This window comes from Pinus tabuliformis, chromosome 7 (genome assembly GCF_031772625.1).
Source record: "Pinus tabuliformis cultivar Carrire ecotype Pingquan chromosome 7, CPIR1, whole genome shotgun sequence".
In the NCBI taxonomy this organism is placed as follows: Eukaryota; Viridiplantae; Streptophyta; class Pinopsida; order Pinales; family Pinaceae; genus Pinus; species Pinus tabuliformis.
The window spans coordinates 1,102,473,557-1,102,501,549 of NC_142293.1; the positions used below are offsets into that span (position 1 = coordinate 1,102,473,557).

The 27,993-nt window shown below is 36.1% G+C and overlaps 1 pseudogene across 2 annotated transcripts; it reads left to right on the forward strand.

Moving 5' to 3' along the window:
- The first annotated feature begins 5,914 nt into the window (after positions 1–5,914).
- Positions 5,915–11,333, forward strand: LOC149251402 (pentatricopeptide repeat-containing protein At5g04780, mitochondrial pseudogene; annotated as a pseudogene). 2 transcript variants are annotated; one of them, XR_016266880.1, is made up of 2 exons: positions 5,915–8,535; positions 11,046–11,333. The product of XR_016266880.1 is annotated as a pentatricopeptide repeat-containing protein At5g04780, mitochondrial pseudogene, transcript variant X1 (transcript). The 2 variants fall into 2 exon arrangements; XR_016266881.1 differs by lacking the exon at positions 11,046–11,333 and having other exon boundaries at positions 5,915–6,437; positions 6,584–8,701.
- The last annotated feature ends 16,660 nt before the right edge of the window (positions 11,334–27,993 follow it).

A 27,993-nucleotide genomic window follows, 5' to 3' on the forward strand; every position in this document is an offset into this window, starting at 1 on the left:
ACTTGCCTAAAATAACTTTCAACGATGGCAAAGAGATCCCAGAAGAAGTGGGAGGAAGAGACATTCCAATTGTTCCTTCCCAAATAGGTACACAAGAGTCTTCTAGAGATACCAAAACCGAAGCCTTTCCTGAAGAGAACATGCATAGCTTCACCGCAACATCTGAATGGATGGTAGCCAATTCGACTAAGGTCAATACCCCAGAAGAAAATTGAGTTGATATCAGGGGGTCCATACCAAGAGACTCTAAGAAAATAACATCGATAACCCGAGAAATGTTCTCCGTTGGGGCCAATGTACCCGAGGGTGTCCAACTCAAATTAACCTGCCTCTAATCACTAGGAAACCCTCCATCAAACACAAAAGAAACTCTCTTTAGAAGACATTGAACCTTGGCACCTGGCCTAGGGCAAGAAGGTTTGTGCATCCCCACTAAATCACAATCCACATTTAAGTGGTCCATGTGAAGACATTTCATGCATCTAAAAGGGATCTTCTAGAAGTCGATTTTTGACTAAAGGTCACATTCCCAAAAACAATCTCCAGTTCATTCGGTACAGTTATCAACATGGCATTATATTATGAAAAGGCTACAATAAGACCTTCAAATTATGGTCCAATCAAATGTTTGAAAAATAGTTTTCTTAATAATATTGAAAACAAATATTTATTTTACAAAGTTAAACATTATAAGTTGCATTGGTCAATGCTAAAATAATATGGTCGATGAGCGAATCGATTGTTAGATTCCTACCTTGACAGTGACTAATAATGATTTTGTAACCATATTTAAATTTAATTAATAAGCACATAAAAACTTAATTCTTATAATAAAATTATAATATAACAAGATTCTTAACCATGGATATTCACCCCCACTTTACCGGGTTATTATTGACTTGTAAATAGGCTTTATTACAATACCATGGCTTATCAGTACCACATGCCCAAAAACCATAACTCATTTTACAATCAAAATATTTTATAAATATTTTGTTTTAATTTAATTATATAACATTTTTTTTAATTAAATCTAAAAAAATGTTATAATTACTTTTGAGATATATCGAAACCATCTATCCTCACTATTATTAAAAATATTCCATGGATATTCCATATAGATTAAATCACAGTTCGAATAAAATAAAAAATGAGAATATTTTTATATATAGAGATGTGAAATTTATATTATACTAGTTTAGATCCATCTTAACTCTGGATCTACCAAGCGTCGAGAGGGATCAAATATCTTTTCACTCCAAAAGAGGTTTGCACCTCAAGAGATTTGTTCCTTCTCTGCAGTTGGTAGATCCAAAGTTACCAATTCCAAGCTTCAACTGTCATAAAACCCTAAATTATGTGTTACCAATATTTTATCTTATTTGTATGCAAAATTAATTTGAAAAATAAGAAGAATCATTCAATGAAGGTACAACTAATATAAATGTACATATTTGAAATTAAATGTTATAAATTTGAAGTGTGTGCCAACTATGACAATTGTCCCTCTTCAGGACAAGGGGCATGCAAAATAGGTGTATGAGCAGCACAAACCAACCTTTGTCTATTCACCTTAAATGCGCAGAGGTTGGTGAGCGAATTGGGATTTGGGCTTCATGTATCACAAAGGTATTGAATTTCATAAGAACATTGGATGAGGTTAATGGTGTATGCAGTGATCAAGTTATGTCTTGCAGAGGGATAATTGTAGAGGCAACCATTAATTAGGGGAAGGAGTTCGAGAGGAATGTTTTCGTTAAGTTGCATGCTAGGTCTACCACTTGGCATTCCATGAGACCACAACGGAAGGGTGATGAATTTTCATTCTTACATCACTCCTCTCAATACATTTTTTATAAATGCAGTAGTTGGTGTTATGCATGGCAAGAGTACGAGAGTATGAAAGGTGACGAATGGGTGGTTATTGTGTTAATCTATCCCTATCCCACAATAATTTTATCTGGGTTTGAGGAGGATAGTTTGTGGGTGTTTATTTTTGTTGAGGGTATGTGCTCTTTGGAGGGGAAGTGCATTAATCCAATCTAACTTTCTATTCTTAGATCCTTTGGAGAATGTCCATGTTTTTTATCCTATTTCTACATAATACAAACATCGGTCCAGTCTTTGAGCTTGTCATGGTTCTACCCACTTTGGCACTTTAGGGGATCGATTCTGCAGGGATGTCATTCAACTGTCTGGTTCTAGTATGTGGAGTTTGGTACCTAGGTAACTTCTTTATCCGGTTTTAATTTTTTATGGTTTGTTGGGCAATTGGGATCACTAGCCGACAAGTTTTCAGTTCCTCCTACACTATAATTATGGAATTGTATAGGTCTAGAAAATTACTTCCTCAGGTTTACTTAAGGAAATCTCATCCTATTTAGGTGCCTAGTATTGGTTTTTTGCTCTGGTTTTTGACTTTCATATTTGGCCTTTGGAAACGGATTCGATCTCGCATAAAGGTATCACCCACCTGGATTGGTTGTAGTCATCGATCCCAATTTGCTTCTACTCATACTCTAATTTTGAACCCTCAAGCTTCAAACCCTTATCCATATTTTGATTTTGTCCTTTGTCCTCCATTCAATGGTGTGAATTTTGAGGTCATAGTTGGTTTATTTAAGTTTACAATCCACCTTTTTGGGTGCAGGATAGTCTCATATCTAATTTCAGAAAGTATAATAGTATGTCAATTCAATTTTACCATAATGGCACCTAGAAAAAAATGCCTAACTACATGGGAGGATTGTTGAATTGAGGCTTCTGTGATCCATAACATTTATTAAGTAGAGTTTCAGCGTAAATCACATGAAGAAAACCTTTGTCGATGCGTTTCGAACCAACTAGTGTGGTTCATCGTCAGGACAAGTTGAATGAACCGATCTCACTTTTCATCTTAAATAGATGGTAGAACATTCTAGACTAGGTAACGACTATAATGACAACGGCTAGAATTGACCAGGAAACGACTAGTGGAGTTAGATAAGGGTTAAAAACATTATTAAATAAGTTAATATTCTCATTAAAATACGAAATGGATATTTTATAATTATAAATATATATTAGAAAAAGTAAATTTGAATAAGTAAAAAACAAATTAATCTAAAATTGTTAGTTATCACAGTTATTATAAATATTAGTTAATTATAGAGTAATCTATAAATAGTTAAATTATATTTTTAATTAAAATATAAATTAAAAGTACATATATTTATAAATATATATTGAAATAAATTAATTTAAATTAATATATCTTAAAATAAATTAATTAAAAATAAAATAGTTTTAAATAAATTAATCTAGAATTGTTAGTTATAAAGTTATAAATATTAGTTAGTTAAATATAATCTATAAATGGTTAAATTATATCTTAATTAGAATATAAGTTAAAAGGACCTATATTTATAAGTTAAATGGTTAAATTATATCTTAATTAGAATATAAGTTAAAAGGACCTATATTTATAAATATATATTGAAATAAATTAATTTAAATTAATTTTAAATTAATAAATATTAAATTAAAAATAAAACAATTTTAAATAAATTAATTTAAAATTGTTAGTTATAAAGTTATAATATATAAAAATTAGTTAGTTATAAAAGAAACCTAAGAATAGTTAAATATATTTTGATCAAATTATAAGTTAAAGGTACATATAAATATATATTAACATAAATAAATCAATTTTCAATTAATAGTTAAAAAGTTTTTAATATTAGAGAATTCAAGGGTTAGAAAAATTAATAATTTTAAATAGTTAATAATTATTATTTTTTATTTTTTATTTTTTAATATAGTCAATTAAAATCCCCAGGGATAAGTAAAGGGGGGTTTTTAGAAAGTTTTTCTTTGGTTATTAATTTATTTAATTCCATAGGGACAAGAATGCTATTCTATTTTATTTTTATTAAATATTATTCTATGGTTGTTAAATTAACTAACAACATTTTAAAAAACAAGAAGGTCAAGAACAAGACCATTAGAAAAACACTGAGCCAAAGGAGAAACCCTAGGAGGAAAGAAAAGATAAGGCTCAAACGAGAAGGATAAGGGAAATAAAGGGGAACTTCAAAAGCTCTAAAAGGTTAAAAAGCGGGGGGGGGGGGGGGGGGGGGGGGAGGAAAGCAAGATTAAGAAGAAAGGGCAGGGATCCAGCAGCTATTGATCTTCCAACCGTCATCTCTATTGAGATTGTTAGGTCTTCTTTCAATGTCAATAGCTTCCCTGAATTTACGGTGATGGAACTGCGCAACCTTGGCAATAACCTTGGCCTCCTCTATACAAACATGATGCTTGGTCTTTTCTGCATGCTCTGCTAACACTGAGGACTTGGTTCTCCCATGTCTTAGGTCAACTGCATGTTCGTTGATCCTTTGGTGGATGGAGCGCCCTGTTTCCCCGATATAGGGGGTCCCACAAGAACAAGGGATCAAGTAGACTCCCTTCATGTCTTTAGGGTCAATGGGATCTTTCACCGACCGGAGGGATTTACGAATGGTGTTGAGGGGCCTAAAGGTTGAGGGAATGTCATACTTTCTAAGGATCCGAGCAATCTTGTCCGTGGTTCCCTGGACATAGGGAAGATTGACACCTAGAAGGCATTCTTTAGGTTCTTTTTTAATTAACGAATTTTTAGAGGCTTTAAGGAAAGCCTTCTGACCTAGGCGCCTACTATAGCCATTCTCCACGAAGACATTAAGGAGATGGGATTTCTCCTTATCGAAGCTCTCATTATCAGAAATCCTAAGGGCATGAGTAGCGAGGTCATTATAGCCGTTACCTAGTCTAGAATGTTCTGCTATCTATTTAAGATGAAAAGTGAGATCGGTTCATTCAACTTGTCCTAACGATGAACCACACTAGTTGGTTCGAAACACGTCGACAAAGGTTTTCTTCATGTGATTTATGCCGAAACTCTACTTAATAAATACATGGGAGGAGATAGCAGCTCAGCGCCTCGATGAAGGCATCTCTTTTAATGGAATTCAGTCACCAACTATTTTGACTTAGTGCCAAAGGAGGTTCGTACAAAGATCATAATGCTTGAGACAAAAGAATTTGCAGAAAAGTTATATTTTTCATATTTAGAGGTTGGGCTAGAGGACCTTAAATGGATTCCAGATCCACGCAAATTCCGGAAGAGATGACTCTACTTCATTCCATGGCCATTCATCAGCAGTTCGACATACTCTTTAGAATGCTTTTGTGTGACAAACAAGTGGATCATTACCAACTCTTTGTGGGGCAAGAGGATATAAAGAAAATGCTCTGGAATGTCTGATTTAGTTTGAATGATATCTTAGCTCATGTGCGCAAGGTGGAGAAGTTTGTCCTTTCGGATTCAGAGCCGAGGTACTATCCAACTCTCCTGTAGTTGTTAATGCCCAACCTAATACTTCTTCTTCGTCATCGACAACTTCTCTGCTTTCTCCAGGTGTCATCTCAGATTAATGTGCATCTTCAGCGCAGGTCATCTTTTTTATTTGGAATTGCTTGGTATGCGTCACCACAAAGTTGTGGTAACCATATCTAACAGTCTTGGGTTTTTCGTAGTTGTTGCTACAAATATCTTGAAATGCGATGTTCTTGTCATTCCTTCTTGCAACTTTGGACGACAATTTAAACAATATTATCTATGGTTCCTAGTTTTGGGTCAGTCTTGAAGGTTGAACTGTTGTATAAATCTATGTATGTGTTATGTTGTTGGTACGAATTTCTTGTCCAATAATTATCTATATAATCATGCTTATATTTGAATAGAAATTTTATGATGATTAACCCTAAAAAATAATAATAATAATAAAAAATTGGTAAGCCCAAAATGTCTTAACAATAAAGTCATAGATCATATGTACATTAATTTCAAATAAAAGAGATAGAACACCAACTTGCTCCAAATAATAATCAATATCATCATTACATATGGCACTTTCAAGCGTAGATTCAAGCCTAACCACATATCTGTATTGAAGGCACGAAGGTTATGCAAATTGACCTCGAGCAAACTTAAAACACCATTTGGTAATCAGTGGGAAAATTTTAGGCATAACAGGCTCCTCTGAGTATACCCTCCTTGTTACTCTTTCGCTCTTCTCAAATGTTTTTAGTTACTGCTCTTGAGCGTTCATGTCAGTACCAAAACCTCTTTGACAAAAACCCTTCAACAGAAGTCCTCCGCTGCCTACTCTTTTTTAAACTTCTCCGGCATACTCAATTGTTCCTTTTAAAATACCCACATGTAGCAGGTACTGGTGTAAAAGTTTGTTACGCACTCAATTAATTGACTCCTACTCAGAGGGAGTGGGTAGCCTTTTCAAACAGCATGAATCCACATTCAAGCTTCTAAAATCTCCAGGACATGGGGTAGGGCTGATGGATGCTGCGCCATACTCCCTTTGTTCTAAAAATTCCGAACGGTTCATAATCATCACACAGTATTTTCCTCGCTTTCATATTCATTCATTTGCCAATCTTGAGCTTAGTACATGAACTTCCGGAGTGCATAATTCACTGCTTTTTTTGTTCAAAAAGTTTGATATTTTCAATTGAATTGATTAAGCTCATGATACTCTTACTTCAGTATGGACTTCGTTAATGTACTCCATGAAGAAAGTTTATTCGTTAGATACAGTTTCTGTAGTCATGACATATCACAAACGGTTTCATGCTTCACTGGCAAATCAAATATTTCATCAGACATTATCCACTTGTTTGCAACGATGGGAATCAGAGACAGAAATCCCTGCAAAAGAGAATAACAGAGACTGCCATGGGAATGTTAACGATGTGGGCATGGGACAATGGGATATTTTGGATGTACTGCAGGATTGCATCAATACGAAATCTTTGTTAATGGGCAGAAGCACTCATGCTCACATGATCAAAAGTGGGATTCGAAATGATGTTTTGGTTACAAATTATCTCATCAATATGTATGCCAGGTGTGGTAGTATAAAGGATGCCCGCGATTTGTTTGAAAAAATGCCTGAACGAAGCCTTGTCTCCTGGAATACTGTTGTTTCAGCTTATACCCAGAGTGAAAACGGAATTGAAGCTATCAAAATGGCTTGGAGAATGCAACAGGAAGGCGTTCTGCCAGACAAATTTACGTTCACCAGTGTTCTCCGGGCATGTGCAACTGTAATGGCTCTTGCAGAGGGAAAACAAGTTCATGCTTTGATTGTTAAGATTGAAACAGAGTTCAATGTCTTTGTGGAGAGCGCCCTGGTTGACATGTATGGGAAATGTGGAAGCGTGGAGGATGCGTGCCTAGTGTTTGATAAAATGCCCGAGCGAAATCTAGTGTCTTGGAATGCTATGATTGCAGCGTTTGCACAAAATGGCGAGGGTGAAGAAGCATTGAACGTTTTCAGGCAAGTGCAGCGGGCAGGTGTGAATCAGAACCAGTACACTCTTTCAAGTGCTCTGAGTGCATGTGCTAGCCTTGCAGCTCTGCAAGAAGGCAATCAGGTACATGTGGTAAGCATCAAAACTGGATTTCAGTACGATGTCTTTGTCGGAAGTGCCCTTGTTGATATGTATGCGAAATGCGGAAGCATAAAAAATGCGCAGAATGTGTTTGATGAAATGCCCAAGCGAAATGTTGTGTCGTGGAATGCAATGATCACTGGATTTGCTCAACATGGCCGGGGGATTGAGACCCTGGAAATTTTTGAACAGATGCAACAGGCAGGGTTGAAGCCAAATGGCATCACTTTCGTTTGTGTTTTATCTGCCTGCAGCCATGCAGGCCTAGTGAATGAAGGGCAACGTTACTTTGACTCCATGACTGGAGATCATGGCATCACACCGAGGATCCACCATTATGCTTGCATGATCGACCTTCTTGGTCGAGCTGGGCGTTTGTATGAAGCAGAAGATTTGATCAACAAAATGCCATACGAACCTAACGCTGCCGTTTGGGGATCTCTGTTAGGTGCTTGTAGAATTCATGGCTATATGGAGTTAGCTCAACGCGCGGCAGAACGACTCTTTGAGATGGAACCACATAATGCTGGAAATCATGTGTTGCTGTCAAATATTTATGCTGCAGCTGGCAGGTGGGATGATGTGGAAAAGGTGTGGAAACTGATGAAAGACAGTGGGGTGAAGAAAGATAAAGGGCGTAGTTGGGTTGAATTAAAAGATAAGGTGCATGTATTTGTTGTTGGAGATAGATCCCACCCACTAACAGAGAAAATCTATGCTCTGTTAGAAAGATTGACCGAGCAGATAAAAGAAGCCGGCTATGTACCCGAAACCAACTATGCACTGCATGATGTAGAGGACCAGCAGAAGGAGCACCTTCTTGGCCATCACAGCGAAAAATTGGCACTTGCTTTTGGGCTTATCAGTATGCCATCTGGTATTACCATTCAGATCAAGAAAAACCTTCGTGTCTGTGGAGACTGTCACACAGCCTTCAAGTTCATCTCAAATATTGTTGGGCGAGAAATTGTTGTGAGGGACACTAACCGCTTCCATCATTTCAAGCATGGACAATGCTCGTGTGGAGATTATTGGTGACAAAAAGTTAGTGACGAATTTATTTTGTATTATTAGCCATGGTTGGCTTCTTTTAAAGTAAAAGTTCAAGATTTATTTTTCTGATTTTTCTCATCCCTGACAACTCTTATGCAGCAGGCAGTCTGATTAAGATACTTTGAATAGGTTATGGGAAATGGAGGGGTTTATGTTATCTGAGTCATTATGCATGTACTACATATGTATAACTATCCATGACTAATGTCTTGCTGTGCTTCTATCTTTTCATTCAAATTGTATACTTTTATTTGAAGAAATATGAATATTTAGTCCAGACGAACACCACCACCTAGGTAAAGATGAAAATGACTCGAACATTATGGCCTGCATCATCAACATGTCTACAGCAGGATCTTGAAAGGAATGAGCACTTTTGGCCAAATTTGAGTTTCAAAAAGATACGCACAAGAAAGCGTGAAGTTGGCATCAATCTAACATCTCTAACATCTCATTTGGGTTTTGCAGCAATCTGTAGACAATTTAAAAGCAACTTTGCTGCGACAATCTCAACAATTGTTTTGTATTCAGTCAAATTATGATGTTTTATAAAGGTTATGTGATGTTATAATCAGTTATGAGTAAAAACAAATATGCAATACATAATAACTGAGAACATAAAAAAAGCGAAACAGGATAGACTTTCTTTCCCTAGAAGTGAAAATGGATGCACCTACAGCCCAGATTTTGATAACAGGGCATCTGCATGTTGTATAGATGACATAGAACCTTTAAAGATTAAATATTTGTTAATTGGATGTACTATAGAACTATAGAACAGGTAATCATACTTGGACGAGGGGTTTCCTTAGAAAACAGAGGTGAAACATGTCAATGGGCATTGGTTAAGTGAGATTAAAATTTAAGCCATTTGCTAGAATTCCACTCTAGTTACAGTTTACCGCATGCAAATGGCATGAGTTTTTGTAATATCCCGATTTGTTATTTCATAAAAAAATCAGGATTTTTCTTCAGGAAACTATGCTGTAAAATTTATTAATCAAATTACACAAATTAAACCATAAAATTAACAACAAACTACGAAATATAAACTGCAACTAAGAATTGACAAGATATACATGCAGTGAATCCTGCCCTTATTTTATTGATATGAAATACGCAGATACAAGAAACTGTAAATGGCTGAGGTGATGGCCTTAAAGAGATCTACAACAATGCTGCACCAGGCCTCCAAGATAAACTGATCTAAGGAATGCACTTGTGAATTCTGAATGAAGTCACCAAGGGATGAGATGGGTTTTCATTCAATCCCACCAAATAACCCAAGGGTTTTCGTTATGGGGCTGACTGAAGCTGAGAACTAGGTTCTCAAAACCCTCACAAAAACAATATATAAATCCAAGATGTCCCAAATGATTAGCTCTCCCTCCTTTGAAAGATGGGATAGAACTCTTTCTTCTAGAAGTATTTGTTTTATTATTTTATTGCCATTTTAGAAGATTCACCCTTTTATTTAAGTGGCTTTTAATTTATTTTTATTTAACTCATTCTTTCCCCTTTTGGCATTTTTCTCTAATTAGGCACTTTTCCCCTTTTATTTAATTAAATGACTAATTAAAGTCACTTTTAGTCCTGGGAAATGATTAATTGGTCACCATACTTTCTCCAACCACTGGAAACCGCTTCTCACCATTCCATCTTGTAGCGGTTCCAACGAGCTATTACACTAAGATGTTTCTCCAAATAATCCCCTCAACACCACCTATAGCGTTTTTCAATAACTTATGCTAATAGTAACCCCATTTTACGGGATTCATCAGGATGCAACAGAACCAAGAACGAATTGTGTGGAACCGCCTTCAATGGTGAAATATAGCAAGCGAACTCCATTGGACCCATAAAAATTCCTCCAAAACCCTTCTGGCCCTTTGATGACATAATCTCGCTCTTGTAAATTGGTTGTCACCAACCCTAGAAGTCCATCCTGACTATATCATAAGAGAAATTGAAAATGGGGACATTACTAATCCTCTCGGCCCAAGATTGTTTTCCCTCAAGCAATACATATAAGTCGACTATAAAGGCATTTGTACATCGATGCCAAGATTCTACGCAAACCATTGTACCACATCATGTTTATGTGTCATCCAATAATGAGTGGACCCCTCGATACTTGGATCCCAAACTAACCTCTGACTAAACCTGCCATCAATAAATCTGCTTGGATCTCAATGTCACCTCGACCATCCATCAATGCTCATGCTCCATCACTCCAACTGTGTTATGCCCTTGGCTAAGAATATCCTCCCAAGAATCACTCCATCAATAGAATACCAACCCATAATCTCTCGTTAATCCATTTCGTGGGAAGGATTGTGATGAGCCTCATCATTGGGTGATTATATGGGCCTTAATTCACCTGCTAGCTTAGTCAAACCAACTACTCTCACAACTTATTGCATACTTTTGATCATATTTTGTTTATGAGATGAGTTAGATTTGGATATTTTGCTTTGTGGTTTAATGTGCATTTAATGCAGGAATAAAGGATAAAAGCGAGGAAAAATGCAAGAATAAAGGATAAAAGCAAGGAAAAATGCAAGAATAAAGGATAAAAGCAAGGAACTGTGGCAAAGACCTTGGTACAAACTCGAATGGGACAAGGGAGAGGAATTATAAGAGGTAAATCCTCCTCATTTACTACCCCTCAATTCGAATATTCCTCCATCAGCTCAGAGTGCAAACAGCCAAATCATGAGGACTAGAAGGCAGCCGAGCAAGTGAAAGTGACAGAAACCAATTTATCTTGAGTTGGGAATTGAGCCTCCCTAATTTGAAGGAAGTCGTTGGATACTTCAGATGTATAATTAGAGAGGCTTATGACCTCAGTAGGATTCCGATTTCTATTGTAAAACTCTACTTTATTTCTGAGCTGCAAGACTTGTGACAGTTTGTTATGTAATCCATGGTTTTGATAATAAGAATGAGTTTCGTTTTGAGCCAGCACTGAGTTAACTCAGAGGGTTGAAGCTCTTGGGTTAGGGCCCAACCCGAGCAGCCAAAGCTCCTCTTTATTGTACATGTATGCTAGCATAGATTCCTGGTTTTCTGTTCATTTGCTCAAGTAGCTGCATTTCCATTACAACAGTATAGCGTAGATGATTCATGGTTTAATTGTTCATTTGCTTAAGTAGCTGCATTTCCATTACAACAGTATAGAGTAGATGATTCATGGTTTAATTGTTCATTTGCTTAAGTAGCTACATTTTCATTACAACAATATAGCATAGAGTTATGGTTTAACTGTTCATTTGCTTAAGTCGCTGCATTCCCATTATAGTAGTGTAGAGTAGATCTGTTATGCTTTAGTTTACTTCCATTTGTGCTTTCTTTCAGTTCGCAGGGTAGCTAGGAGAAAAATATCACCATAAGGTTGTTCACAGGTGTCTCGGCGTCACTTCCTCCCTTTGGGACTATGACTTGAGGAAAAGACCCTTCAGCAACCCCAAAAACACAGTGTTCTAGTTTTCGCATGAGCTTTGGAGTTTGTTGTTTGATGCAGTTACTTGTTTCATTTCACTGTCGTCTTTTTCCATCACTCTCAGTCCACCCTCACCCTCACTGGTTTCTGTGGTTTTCATTGAAATCTCCTTCAACACTTTCTTCATGCATAATTCCCTTACCGTCTGATCTATAACAAACCTGACCAAACAAGGTCCGATTCATTAGTTTATCCAATGGCCATCGCGCGTGAAGTCTTCCATCTACTTTATACGCTCCAATCTCCACAGTTGATCTATTTAGCCTAATTCGACAACGATCGTACAATCTCGCGCGGATTCTTGTACGAACGTTATCTGCCCGAGAGCACACGAGAAAAGTGGTTTCTCGTGCTACATGTCACTCCCTTAGGCTAATCGCGCAAAATTTTGGAATTTTTCTTACAACCTTGAGGGCACGCGAGAAACTACTTACTGCCTACAAAAACCTGCTCCATCATTCCGCGCATTTTCTTTCCTTCAATTGCCACGTGACTTAATCATGTTCGCCCATCAATTCACTTAAACCCCACGATAAGATCTCCGCCACTCAATCTCCCATTTAACCCTGTTCGTCCATCAATTCACTTAACCTACGCGATAAGATCTCCGTCACTCATCTTCCATTAGTCCTATTTGTTTATCTATTCAATAAATCGCCCGCGATAAGATTGACACTGCTCATCTTTTGTTAATCTTGTCCATTCATCTATTCACTCAATCTCATGCGATAGGATCTCCGCCATTCATCTTCTGATTAGTCTTGTTCGTTCATCTCTTGACTTAAACCTCCCGCGATAGGATCTCCGCCATTCATCTTCCGATTAGTCTTGTTCGTTCATCTCTTGACTTAAACCTCCCACAATAAGATCTCTGCCATTTATATTCCGATTAGTCTTATTCATCCATCTATTCACGTAATCTTCTGCTTCACGTAAGATCTCCCATTAACATTGTTCCCGATCGATCCAACAGTTCTGCTGCACTTCTGCTTCATTACGTCTTCCTTTCACTGATTTCAATCTTCGCTTGCTCTTTCGCTTAACTCCTTGCATGCTTGATTTTACCAAAAACACGAAAACAGCTTTAGTTTAGTTTCTTTGCTTATTCATTAGTTTAGTTTGATGCTCTTTACTTCTGTAACTTAGATAGCATCATTAAGTTAGTGTTGATTTAGCAATTCTACTTAGTTTATCTGTTTAAATGGTTAATTAGGATATGGTGTGATTTAGCATTACATGTTGTTTTTTCATTACTGCAGTAGAATAGCTCTCTTAGAATCGATTTGCTCTTCTTCCATCAAAGAATCAAGCTTCTTCGGACTCTATAGAAGTCTGGCTTGGAACCCATGGGGTCTCTTGCCAGATGAACAAGTGACAACAGGCAAGACCTTCACTTCTACTTGTGCATATAGCACTGTCACATCCAAGTTTGTACGAACCCCAGCTTGATAAGTAAAACTGGTAGCCCTGGGAGTTGCAACATTCTTGTTGCAATACCTAGGCTCATCACTTTTTGGCGTTGTTGCCGGGGAGGTGTCAAAGTAGAGTGTGATTACTTCTTTATTCTATTTCTAGTCTTCAACTTTCTTTTCTTCTACTTTTTATCCTCAATTTTCTTCCATTAGTTTATTTCTGCAAAAGTAATGTAGTAGCTTCCTTTCTTTCATTTGTCATTATCTTCTTTCCTTTCCATTCTACAAGTAGAATTTCAATTCAGCAAGTAGTCTTTTTATTAGTAGCTTTCATTCAATCAGCAATTTCATTCTGCAAGTAGAATTTCAATTCAGCAAGTAGTTTTTTTTGTCAATAGTTTTCATTCAAATCAACAATTTCATTTCTGCAAAGTACTTTCCCGCTATTTTTTTTTCCAAAAACCAACCCAAAAACATTTCCTTTCATGCCTTGTAGGAATAGGGACAATTTAAGGAAATTCTTGCCAAATACACCCACTGCATCCAACAGTCAACCTTCTCTTTTCTTCGGTGACTGTGAACTGGAAGGACCTTTAGGTGAGAAACCTTACATATTTGAAGGACCTATAGGGGAAGAAGAAGAGGAAGAACCCATTCCTACTGAACCAATGGCTGAAAACCGAAATGACAGAGAAAATAGAGTGAGAATTGAGGGTGTCTTCCCCATTAGGGAGACCAATGGGGACACTAAGATGAAGAATATAAGCCCCTCTGCTCTACCTCATTTCCAGGACCTGACCATAGAGGACCCTGAAACTTTCCTATTTGAGTTTGTTGTTATATGTCGAACCTATGACTATACAGATGATGAGCAAAAGTTAAAACTATTTCCATCTACCCTCAAGGATGCAGCATTGCGCCGGTTCATGGATTTACCTGAAGATAGCATCACAACTTGGGCTCAGATGCAGAAGGCTTTTAACAACAAATATAGGGACTATTGTAGGTCAAAGGATACTAAAGAAGATATTTTTAGGATGACCATAGGCCAGGATGAATCCCTAGAAGACTATGAAGAAAGATTCTAGCTCAGTTACAAAAGGGTCAGGTGCACACTTGACCCTGAGTCACTAAAGCTGGTCTTGCTTAAAGGAGTAAGGGAAGATCTTCTCGATACCTTACACATGTTAGCAAGAGGAGATATCTACCAATTACCTTATGAGGATATCAAGATTGTCTTTAAAAACCATTCTAGGGCAACTAGGAGAAAGGGTAGGGGTAGTCAACCTATGGCCAGTACATCATCCTTCAACTCATCCATCAAGGGTGAAATTGAAAATATGTTGGAAGATTTCAAAATTGATATGTTGCAAACCCTTGCTTTGTAATTGGACACCATGAACATCAAAAGGAAGCAAGAGGAAGCCGAGAGAGCCTTGGCCATCTTTTGTCCTAGACGCACCAGGAGGCATCCTAGGAACGAATGTCCATTGAACTATATTGAGATTTGCTCAGTCTGTGAAGAAAACCACTCCACAGACAAGTGCCCTTCTTTCTCTGGACTCAAAGCTGTATATCAAGGAGTTGAAGGGGTCACTAAGGAGCTTTACTACATCAACCAAAGGAGACCTCCTGGGCCTAGACCATACCAACAGGGTATGCAAGGGTCATCCCATGCATATTACAACTCCAACCAAACCACAATTATACCTTCTTGGGGACCCCCTACTCATCCTCTCTGGTCTACACCCCCTCCTTGGTCCTATGCATCTTAGTATCATTCCAACTAGCTAGCCAATCATTTCAACCTTATGTTCAACCACAACATTAGTGGAATACCCCACTCCAAGAGTGGAGGCCCCAATTCAACAATGTTCTAGCCCTATTGCCTCCACCACCTACCCAACCACAACTCCTGCACTCTGTTCCACCTAAGCAACCCCAGATGCCTGCCCAGCCAAATCCGAACCCGAACAATAGGCAGGCTCAACAAGTATACAGTGGAGAGACATCATACCTAGCTTATGATGTAGAAATTCAGGAGATCAATCTAATATCTGGGAGAATTCTCCCTGATACCCAACCTCCCTCTGGGAGAATTCTCCCTGATACCCAACCTCCCTCTCCACATAGGGAGGTTGAGGAAGAAAGAGAGGAAAACAACCTTAAAGTAAATCCACGCTTTCTTGAGAGATTAGCCCAACCACTCCAACCTATCCCACAAGGAACTGAACTTTTGGGAGAATTGAAAAATCTATGTGTAAAGATCCCCCTTCTCCAAGCAATAAAAGATGTTCCCATTTACAATAAGTTGATTAAGGAGAAATTCTTCAAGCATCCAGGAAGAAGAAAAAGGGATGCCCCTACCATTAATGTCATTGGGTAGATGTTTGACTTAACGCTGGGGCAGGTAATATGTCCAAAATATTTTGACACTGGAAGCCCTGTAGTAGATGTGCACATCAATGGCACCATTGTCCTACACACTTTGATTGATCTTGAGGCTGCCAGTAATGTGATGACCAAGGACACCATGCTCAAGCTCAACTTCCAAAGGTCATTGAGGAAGACCACAATAGTTCTGCAACTTGCAGACCATTCCACAATCACCCCTGGGGGAATTGTGGAGGATGTGATGGTCTCCATTGACTCTTGGGACTACCTTGCAGATTTTCTATTTCTCCAGACTAAGGCTAAGCTTACCGGTTACCCTCTCATCCTTTAGAGGCCATGGTTAGCCACAACTGATGCTTACATTAGCTACAGAGCTGGGAATATGACCATCAAGAATGGGCATATGTCCAAACAGTTAGTTCTATACCCTCCCGCTCAACCTTCCCTAGAGCATGATTTACCTTTATGGTTGGAGGAGGAGGAAGAAGATGAGGTTTATTCTGCCCAACTTTATGCTTTGGAAGCAACCATAGGAGGAGGACAACAAGATGAGGATGACTTAATTGAACACATGCTCGAAAGTACAACTCCTAGTTCATTACCATTAGAAGAAGTGGTAAGGGAAACCCAGAACAATCATCCAATTGACTTCCAACCCACTCCATGTCAAAACCATAGAATTCAGCCCAGAGAAAACTTTGAAAATTAATCCATCTCTTTCTACTTTAGAAGAAGAAAAGCTATGCAACAGGTTGAGAGAAAACCTAGAAGCCTTCGCTTGGAGTTACAAGGAAATGAAGGGAGTACACCCCTCAGTATGTACTCACCACATATACATCAAAGAAGGTTGCAAGCCAGTCAGGCAACCACAAAGGAGGATGAATCTAGCTCTTAAAGACACAATCAAATAAGAACTGCAAAAACTGCTAGATGCAGGATTCATTTACCCTATTTTAGACAGTGAGTGGGTCTCTCCTTTAGTGTTAGTTCCCAAGAAAAATGGTAAGTGGAGGATTTGTGTCGATTATAGGGAGTTGAACAAAGCCACAAAGAAGGATCATTTTCCCCCACCCTTCATTAACTAAGTGTTAGATGGCCTGGCAGAGAAGAAGCTTTTTTCATTCCTAGATGGATTCAGTGAGTACAGCCAAATCCAAATCTACCTAGAAGACCAGGATAAGACCACATTCACTTGTCCTTGGGGTACTTTTGCCTATAGGGTCCTTCCTTTTGGCCTATGCAATGCTCCTGCCACCTTCCAGAAAGCAGTGTTGAGTATTTTTGCTGAATTAGAACATGATTCAGTGGAAATTTATATGAATGATTTTACACCTTATGGTTATGATTTTCAAGAAGCCCTGACTAACCTAGGCAAAGTATTAAACAAATGCATTGAAATGAATCTGTTTCTCAGTCCAAAAAAATGTGAATTCTTAATAACTGAAGGGACTGTTCTAGGTCATTCAATATCTCAACAAGGACTGCAGGTGGACTTAAACAAAATAGCAATCATCCAAAGGGTCCCACCTCCACAAAAGCGGAGAGATGTCAGGAGTTTCTTAGGGTTAGCTGGATACTATCGAAGGTTCATAAAGGGCTTTAACAAGTTGTCCTCTCCTTTGTTTGGGTTGTTGGCAAAAGATTTTGAGTTTATATGGGAAAGAGCTATCAAGAGGCCTTAGACATTCTAAAGGGTAAGTTAACCACTGCACCAATTCTTCGAGGCCCAAACTGGGCCCTCCCTTTTCATATTCATGCTAATGTCTCACACAAAGCCATAAGCGCAGCTTTACGTCAAGAAGAGAAGAAATTGCCTTATGCCATCTATTTTACCAGTAAAAACCTGTCAAAGGCTGAGCTAAATTATACTGTGATTGTAAAGGAACTCCTGGATGTTGTGCATTCATTAATGTTAAAATTGGCAACCAGGGCAAAACTTCATGTGGGTCATCTTATTCATGGCTGATAATATTTTTATTAGATTCCTCTCGTCGAGAGGTGTAGGATTGATATAAAGATCATTCGATTCCGATAAGTATTCATGGAGATATAAATTTATTTTGATTATGGAATTATTATCAAGCCGACCTACAACTCATGTAGGCTCAAAAGCCCAACAGTCGCATCTATTCACCCACCAACGTTGTGTATAAATATAAGAGGACTTTTCCTCATTTGGACTCACTCATCTCATCACATCTCTCTCTCTCTCTACTACGCAGAAATGAGTCTCTTCTCTACTGCGCTGAAATGGGTCTCTCTCTCACACATGTGAAGCCGGAAGCTGTTGAATTTGAAGCTGAAACTGCAGAAGTAAAGATTGACTTGCGTGGCCTAGAAGATATCCTCTTTGGAACTGCGCTGTAGATTCATCTGAACCTCCTCTGAAAGCCACAACTTTTGGTGGTGGAATAAAGTCAATCCAATGAACAGTTTGCAAGATATCGATTGCCCTAGTTTGAAGCCGGAAACTGCTGAAACTGAAGCTGCAACTGCAGAAGTAAAGATTGACCTGTGTGGCCTAGAAGATCTCCTCATCTGAACTGCACTGTAGGTTCATCTAAACCTCCTCTGGAAGTCGAAACTTTTGGTGGTGGAATGAAGTCAATCCGACAGTCGGTTTGTGAGATATCGTCTGCCCTAGTTTGATAATGAAGCCGCTAATGTTGATGCTGCTGATCTAGGGTTTGCTACTGCTGATATGAATCAGATTTATTGTACTATTTCTCTCTGTTGAATTATTGAAGATAAAAGAAGATTTGATCAAAGGGTTTCCCCACACATTGTGGGGTTTGTCCCTGGCTAGCCGCTACATCTTGTGTCTCTTGTCTTGGCTTGTTTTCTGTCGATCATTTAATGTTCTATTTGTACTTTACTTTATGTATATGTGATTGCTAATCTATGGAATATAATAAGAAAAAGAAGTAAACTGTTATAAGCATGGAACATACCATAAGTTAACATGGTATCAGAGCTGAGGTGAAGATAAAGCCTGAGTAAGAGCAAGAGCAATCATTAAAGAGAATATTGGCAAGGCTATCCTAAAAGAACTATGGGGTCCTCAACACTCTTTCCTGCTGAAGACAAGCTCCGTGAGAAAGCTGACTATCACGGATGGAAGATGTCTATCGAGCTAACCCTTGAGAATCAAGGAGTGTTGGATCATGTGAGAGGCAATATTGTTGAGCCTCCATCAAATGCATCTGCTGCTGCCTGGAACAAATGAAAAAATGGAGAAGTCAAAACAATAGAAGATCATCCGGGACTCTATCGACAAGCACTTGGTGGCCTACATCTCTGAACTGGACACCTCCAAGGAAATCTACGATAAACTGGACTACTCTTTTGAACTATAATGTAATTCTTGGTTTCGAGGAATTAATGGCTAGATGCATTCAAGAAGAAACAAGGGAAGAAGTGCAAGAAATGCCCATGCCTAAAGGTCCTCCTGCTGCCTTTTCTTCTCATGCAAAGAAAAGAAATAATTTCGGGACTAAATCAAAAGGAAAGGCTGGACCTAAGGCTAGAAGAAAATGACGATGTTACATTTGCGATAAAGCAAGTCACTGTGTATGAGATCATGAGCATCATGATGAATGAGATCATGGACATAAAGGGTAACATGAGATCATGGACATATAGGATAGCATGATGATGATGCACACTAGTTTGAGCAGCATTATGATGGATAAAATCATGGACATGGGCAGCATGATGATAATCATGATTAGAGAAGCATGGTACAGTATGCAGTGGTGCAACTCGAAATCCCTCTTATGGCAATCAAAGGAATGACAAATTCAACAGCAAAGGTAAGAGGAGAGCTGTGAATCAAGGAAGAGGACAAGCATTCAAGAAGGCTAGAAATTCTAGGATGTATTAAATGCACCTGACCTCAAAAGGAACCTAGTGTCCATCTTGGCAATGGAAGATAGAGGCTACAAGGTAACCTTCAACAATGGCAAGGTATGTATATGGAAAAATAATGTTAAAGATGCCTTTACTTTTGGGTTTAGTGTTGATTCATTATATTAGGTCGATGGAAGTCCGCTAGGTGTCATGTCTTGTGACACAACTCTTTAGTCCGAACTTTGGCATCGGAGGTTTTCCCACCTTCATTACAAAGCTCTACCCGATGTAAGACAGATGATAACAGGGATGCCTGAATTCCAAGTAGAGAAAGAAGGTGTATGTCCAAGATGTGCCAAAGGAAAGCTCAAAAGGGGACCATTCCCCTCCAGCCAAAGCAAGACCTCCGATATATTACAACTGGTTTACTCAGGCATACCTGAGGTTGGCATTAAGAGGGAGACTACTACACCACATACTCCTGAGCAGAATGGTGTGGTGGGAAGGAAGAACCACACGATGATGGAAGCTGTCCGGGCCATGCTACATGATCAAAGACATCCAAAGTTTCTATGGGCTGAAACTACAATCACCGCCGTATATGTACAAAATCGATGCCCTCATCAAGCATTGGGTTCCTAAACTCCTGAAGAAATGTTCACCACCGGTCAAAGGGAAGTCGTGATTAGTCATGATGTCACCTTTGACAAAGATATGGCTCTCAGCAAGGTGGACAATCTGCTAACTTTGAGTAGCTCTCAAGAAGCCGACACCAGGGAACCGAAAGAAAAGGATGATGAATCAATGCCTGATGTAGAAGAACCCATGGATCCAATTGATCCTCATCCACATGAGCCTTCCTCTTCTAGGAAGAGGCCTTCATGGCTTAGGGGGATACTTGATGATGTTGAAGGACATGCTGCACCCTGAGAAACCTTCCATCAAAGTAAGAAACTTAACAGGTATCAGGGATACCTGACCATCATGAGCACGATCATACAAAATGAACCTTCATCATTCTCAGATGTCATCAAGCATTAACTATGGAAGGATGCTATGACCATAGAATATGAGTCTATTATGGAGAATGATGTCTGGGAAGTAGTTCCCAGTAGTTCCCAGACCCTGGACAAGACAATTGTTTTAGATGGAGGAGGAATGACCTGTTGTAGAGTTTTGTGAACCCAACGTTTCGGACTACAAAGTGAGTCCATCATCAGGGGAAGCGACAATAGATGATCTTTTAAAATTAATGATGTATCCCAGAGCTATGAACATTAATATATATAAAAGGGTTATTAAGGAATGATGAGAGAAATTAGGTCAGCTTATTTTATTTAAAATTTATTTATTTATTATTCATTTATTTATTATTCATTTTTATTATTATTTTATATATATATATATATATATATATATATATATATATATTATTATTATTATTATTATTATTATTTCTTATTATTTGTTTATTTATTTAATTGTTATTAATATCATAATAATTATTAATTTTTTTTTATTTGTTATTATTATTAATATTGTTATTTAATTATTATTTATTAACTTTATTTATTTATTTATTTTTATAATAATATCATTTATTATTATTATTAGAATATTATTTATTTATTTTATTAATATTATTAGTTTATTACTATTTTTGATATATATATATATATATATATATATATATATATATATATATATTTTAACTATTTTATTAATGTGTTTGAATTAATTATTGAATTATTAGTTTATTTACTTGTTTAATTTGTTATTATGTATTTATTCGTTATTACCATCAAATTATTATTTATTTATTTAATATTGTTATTATTGTTATTATTATTATTATTATTTTTCTTTTAATAATTTAATTATATATTTATTAGAAGAGTTTTGTATATATAATTTCTTTGATTAATTTGATAAATAATAATAATATTTGGTTATTATTATTTTTATTTTTATTTATTTATTTATATAATTTAATTATTAGTTTATATATTATTATTATTATTATTATTAATATTTAATTTGAGTTTTCAAATTATTGCTTTCAAATAATTAATTAGACTTATAGGATAGGAGAGGTCTTATTACTGTGTTATCTATAGTTCTGGAGGTGATTTTTATTGATTTAATGTTAACATTATTAAATAATTAAGAAGAGATTTTGATGTTATCAAGATATATGTTAAAGATCTAGAACAGAATTTTAAGAACGATTAGGTCAATGATTTAAGGATTAAGGAGGAAGGTTTAGATTTATACCGATTTTGAGAGAGGAAGGTTAATAAAGGGTAAGAGCAGATCAATGATTTTTTAATGTTTCTAATAAAGGTTTCCAAGTGTTACTCAGTTTTAATCCATCATCACGATTAAGGTTATTTTTCCTTTTTTCTATTTCAATGGCTTCTTTAATTTTTCTTTTGAGACAATGTTCTTCTTTTTTAACAAGTTTGGCCTCTTCCATGCAGATGTAATGAGAGGAAGAATGCACATGTTCTGCTAAGGCTGATTTAGAAATTCTTTCTCTTCTTAAGTCAGCAGTGTGTTCCTTGATTCTAACCTTAAGCGATCTTCCTGTTTCACCTATGTATTCTTTGCCGCATGAGCAAGGAATCACATAAACACCTTTCTGAAGGTTAGGGTTTATAGGATCTTTAACAGAGTTGAATAAACCTCTAATAGTGTTAGCAGGGGTGAATGCTACACTAATGTTATGTTTATTAAGAACTTTAGAAATTTTGTCTGTGGTACCTTTTATGTAAGGAATGGAGATCTTAGGATTTGATAAGTTTTGATCCTTAATATTATTGTTATTTTTATTTAGGGATAGGTGCATGGCTTTCTTAATGGTATTTCTATTATAGCCATTTAGTTCAAACACTTTGTGAAGATGGTTGAGCTCATCGTTCAAATGGTCAGGGTCTGATATTCTAACAGCCCTAGTGGTTAAGGTTCTAATGATGCCTATCTTTTGTTTAGGGTGATGGTGAGATTTTGCATGAAGATATCTTTCAGTATGGGTTTTCTTTCTATAGACTTGGAAACTAAGAGGCCCTTCTTTTTTAGTTAAAAGGACATCAAGAAAAGGAAGCTGGTTGTTGTTTTCAATTTCAATGGTAAATTTTATGTGGTTAGAGAGGCTATTTAAGTGATTGAGGAATAAATCAAGCTTTTCTTTTCCATGACTCCACTTAGCAAATATGTCATCTACAAACCTTTTCCATTCTTCAGGGGTGTATGGAAATGACATGAGAGCCTTCTTCTCAAAGTGCTCCATGAAGATGTTGGCAATTATGGGGGATAGAGGAGAACCCATAGCCACACCATGGGTTTGTTCATAAATTCTGCCTTTGAAACTGAAGTACGAAGATTTCAAGCATAGTTCCACAAGATCCACAGTATCTTTATCAGTGAGGTTTCTCATGATTTCAATGGCTTCATCAATAGGAATCATGGTATAAAGGGATACAATGTCAAAGCTGACCATAAGATCTTCGTCTTTCATTTCTATGCCATTAATCCATTGAACAAAAGAATAAGAGTCTTTAATATAAGAAGGGGTATTACCAGATAGGGGTCTGAGTTTTTTGGCAAGGTATTTTGCCAACAGGTAAGTAGGGGAGCCTATGGTGTTAACTATCGGTCTCAGAGGAATGTTAGGTTTATGGACTTTAGGGGCCCCATAAATTCTAGGAATAATGGTACTATTAGGGATTAATTTCTTTTTAGTGGCATCATCTAAGGATGATTCTTTGATTTTATGAATAACCTCACGCATGATTTTCTCACTGGGATCTTTGTTAATTATTTTATAACAACCACTGTTGTTTAGATGATCTTCCATTTTCTTGTCATAATCACTTCTGTTCATGATCACGGTTGCATTGCCCTTATCTGCTTTAAGGATGACTATGCTTTTATTATTTCTTAGGGTGTTTAAGGCTCTTTTTTCTTCTTTAGAAATGTTAGATGTAGGAGGTTTAGCAGTTCTCAGGATTTTAGCAATATCTTGTCTGATTTCTTCACTTTTTGCTACATCTAAGTTTTTTATGGCTACTTCAATATTACTGATAATCTCTTCTATGGGAATTTTATTTGGTGTTATGGCAAAATTCAGCCCTTTTTTCAAGATAGATTCAGCTGCATGATCAAGGGAGAAGTCTGATAAATTAATAACCTGGGCTTTGTCAGATGTCATTATTAATTTGTTTTGAGGGTTTTGGGTTTTTAAACTTGTAGCTGGGTTATTAGCTAAGATTTTTGATTTATTCATATTAATGGTTATATCAGCACTCTTTTCATTTGGTGAACTGATGGGAGTGTTGCCATGCCTGCTAAGTATGCCTCTGTTGATATCCTGGGTCACAGCCACGTCATTTTCCATCTTACTTATATGCGGATTTCCAACTTGACCGTTATAATCCTCACAAGTAACCAAACTTATTGTCACCGAGCCAGACTGCCCCTCCTGCGCCAATAGATTGTTCACACTGATGATATTATTCCCTGCGTTCAACGATTGATGTAAATCTGAATGCCGTGAATCTAGGACCGAGCTGCCATGATTAGTTTCAAAAGACTGCGTTCTGGAGTTCTGAGCGCCGGTTTGAACAGATCGAGGGTTATCTAATGGCCGCATTTCCAATCCATTGTTTATCGAATTTTGTAAATCTGCATGCTGCGTTCTGGAGGACGTGCTGTTCTGAGCGCCGGTTTGAACAGATTGAGGGTTATCTAATGGCCGCATTTCCAATCCATTGTTTATCGAATTTAATGCGGAGTTTATTTCTGATTCAGTTTGAGTAGGGACGCTGTCAAGAGGCTTAACAGCAGATGGAAGTTTATTCTGATTTATTTGCATTCTGGAAGAAGCATTCCCGTGAGCGCACACAATGTGATCTTCTCCAATGTTGCATAAATTATTGAACTTTTTTAGTTTTTTGCTGATGTCTTTTATTAACCAATTTTCCGCCCTTATGAATGTGATGGCATCCAAAGATTGCCAGAAATCTTTTCTAAGATGCGCAGAGAGGTCTAGATGAGCAGAAAGAAGTTTCTGTGAAGTTTTTATTAATCTAGACCTGACCCATTTGATTTCATTTCTGACCAAGGTATCACTTAATTTTTTGAAACTGGATAGATTTCTGAACCGAAGAGGATGCTTGCAGATGGCAAATTTAGGAATGACATTATTATCCCTGCAATTTTTAAGAAAATTCAAATTGGAAATGAGTTTAGCTCTGGACAATCTTAATTTTTCGAAATCTGAAGCGCTGTCCATCATATCCCTTCCATGGTAGGACTTGATGTTGTTAAATAGAGAATCCATACAGGTGAGAATGGTTTTAGATGGAGGAGGAATGACCTGTTGTAGAGTTTTGTGAACCCAACGTTTCGGACTACAAAGTGAGTCCATCATCAGGGGAAGCGACAATAGATGATCTTTTAAAATTAATGATGTATCCCAGAGCTATGAACATTAATATATATAAAAGGGTTATTAAGGAATGATGAGAGAAATTAGGTCGGCTTATTTTATTTAAAATTTATTTATTTATTATTCATTTATTTATTATTCATTTTTATTATTATTTTATATATATATATATATATTTATTATTATTATTATTTCTTATTATTTGTTTATTTATTTAATTGTTATTAATATCATAATAATTATTAATTTTTTTTTTATTTGTTATTATTATTAATATTATTATTTAATTATTTAATTATTATTTATTAACTTTATTTATTTATTTATTTTTATAATAATATCATTTATTATTATTATTATTAGAATATTATTTATTTATTTTATTAATATTATTAGTTTATTATTATTTTTGATAAATATATATATATATATATATATATTAACTATTTTATTAATGTGTTTGAATTAATTATTGAATTATTAGTTTATTTACTTGTTTAATTTGTTATTATGTATTTATTCGTTATTACCATCAAATTATTATTTATTTATTTAATATTGTTATTATTATTATTATTATTATTATTTTTCTTTTAATAATTTAATTAAATATTAATAATAATAATAATAATATATAAACTAATAATTAAATTATATAAATAAATAAATAAAAATAAAAATAATAATAACCAAATATTATTATTATTTATCAAATTAATCAAAGAAATTATATATACAAAACTCTTCTAATAAATATATAATTAAATTATTAAAAGAATAATAATAATAATAATAATAATAATAATAATAATAAGAATAATAACAATATTAAATAAATAAATAATAATTTGATGGTAATAACGAATAAATACATAATAACAAATTAAACAAGTAAATAAACTAATAATTCAATAATTAATTCAAACACATTAATAAAATAGTTATATATATATATATATATATATAAATATAAAATAATAATAAACTAATAATATTAATAAAATAAATAAATAATATTCTAATAATAATTATAATAATAATAATAATAAATGATATTATTATAAAAATAAATAAATAAATAAAGTTAATAAATAATAATTAAATAATTAAATAATAATATTAATAATAATAACAAATAAAAAAAAAATAATAATTATTATGATATTAATAACAATTAAATAAATAAACAAATAATAAGAAATAATAATAATAATAACTATATATATATATATATATATATATATATATATATATAAAATAATAATAAAAATGAATAATAAATAAATAAATTTTAAATAAAATAAGCCGACCTAATTTCTCTCATCATTCCTTAATAACCCTTTTATATATATTAATGTTCATAGCTCTGGGATACATCATTAATTTTAAAAGATCATCTATTGTCGCTTCCCCTGATGATGGACTCACTTTGTAGTCCGAAACGTTGGGTTCACAAAACTCTACAACAGGTCATTCCTCCTCCATCTAAAACCATTCTCACCTGTATGGATTCTCTATTTAAGACAATTGTTACTTCAAAACGGCTTTACAAGATAAAGCATGCAACAAATGGAAGTATGGAAAAGTATAAGGTTCATTTTGTTGCTCGTGGTTTATCCCAGAAGGGAGGTATAGACTATGATATTTGCACCTGTTGCCATATATACGACCATCCGCTTGATCATAGCCCTTGTGGCTTCACAAGGATGGAACCTACATCAGATGGATGTTAAGACTGCGTTCTTGCATGGTTCTATCAAAGAAGAGATCTATGTGGAGCAACCTGAAGGATTTGAGATTTATGATTGAAAATCTCATGTATGCAGGTTGAAGAAGGCTCTCTATGGGCTGAAGCAAGCACCCTGAGCATGGTATGAGAGGATCGATAGCTACTTGATGAAGCTGGGATTCACTAGGAGTGAAGCTGATCCTAACCTTTACTTTAACGTTGAATATGACAAGCCTCTCATACTGGTGTTGAATGTGGATGACCTCATTCTAAGAGGTGCAAACCCTCTCATTCACAAATGTAAGAGGGAGATGGCTTCTGAATTTGAAATGAAGGACCAAGGACTTGAAGTGTGGCAGAAGCCAAGGGAAATTTTCCTATCTCAAGGAAAATATGTGGTAAATATATTGGAAAGATTCGGTATGATGGACTGCAAGCCTGTGACTACCTCGAGGATCTTAACTTTTAGAAGTTATATGGTAGTGATGTTGGACCAGACTTGGGAAATGCCTCTGAGTTTCAAAAACTCATTCGCATTGATGTTCTTGGTGAACCTCCGTCCGAACATATGTTTTGCAGTTAGCATTGTGAGCTCATATTTGGTTGAGCCTCACTGGATTGATGCCAGGAATCTTCTGAGATGTCTTCAGGACACAATCTCTCATGGATTAAGATACACTACCGGAGATGTGAGACTACTTGGATATACTGATGTTGATTGGGCAGGCAGTGTGGTGGACCGTAAGAGCACTTCCGGGTACTGTTTCACCTTGGGATCTGCTTCGATATCCTGGATGAGCAGGAAGCAGAAGTCGGTGGCTTTGAGCACCGCCGAAGCAGGATATATTGTTGCTAGCATAACCTCGTGTGAGGCAGTCTGGTTGCGAAAGATCTTCAGTGAGCTGTTTGGATTTACATTGGATACCACTGTGATTCTCTGTAACAACCAGAGGTGGGATTCGATCATTGAGGAATCCCATATTCGTCAATTGCTCCAGCAGATAGACATCATCTGGGATATGGTAAGTCGATGAGCAAGGAAGCTCTATCACATTAAGATGATGTACAGGTTGATACACCTTGTCAAAGCCCCGAGGAAAGATCTAATCTGTGA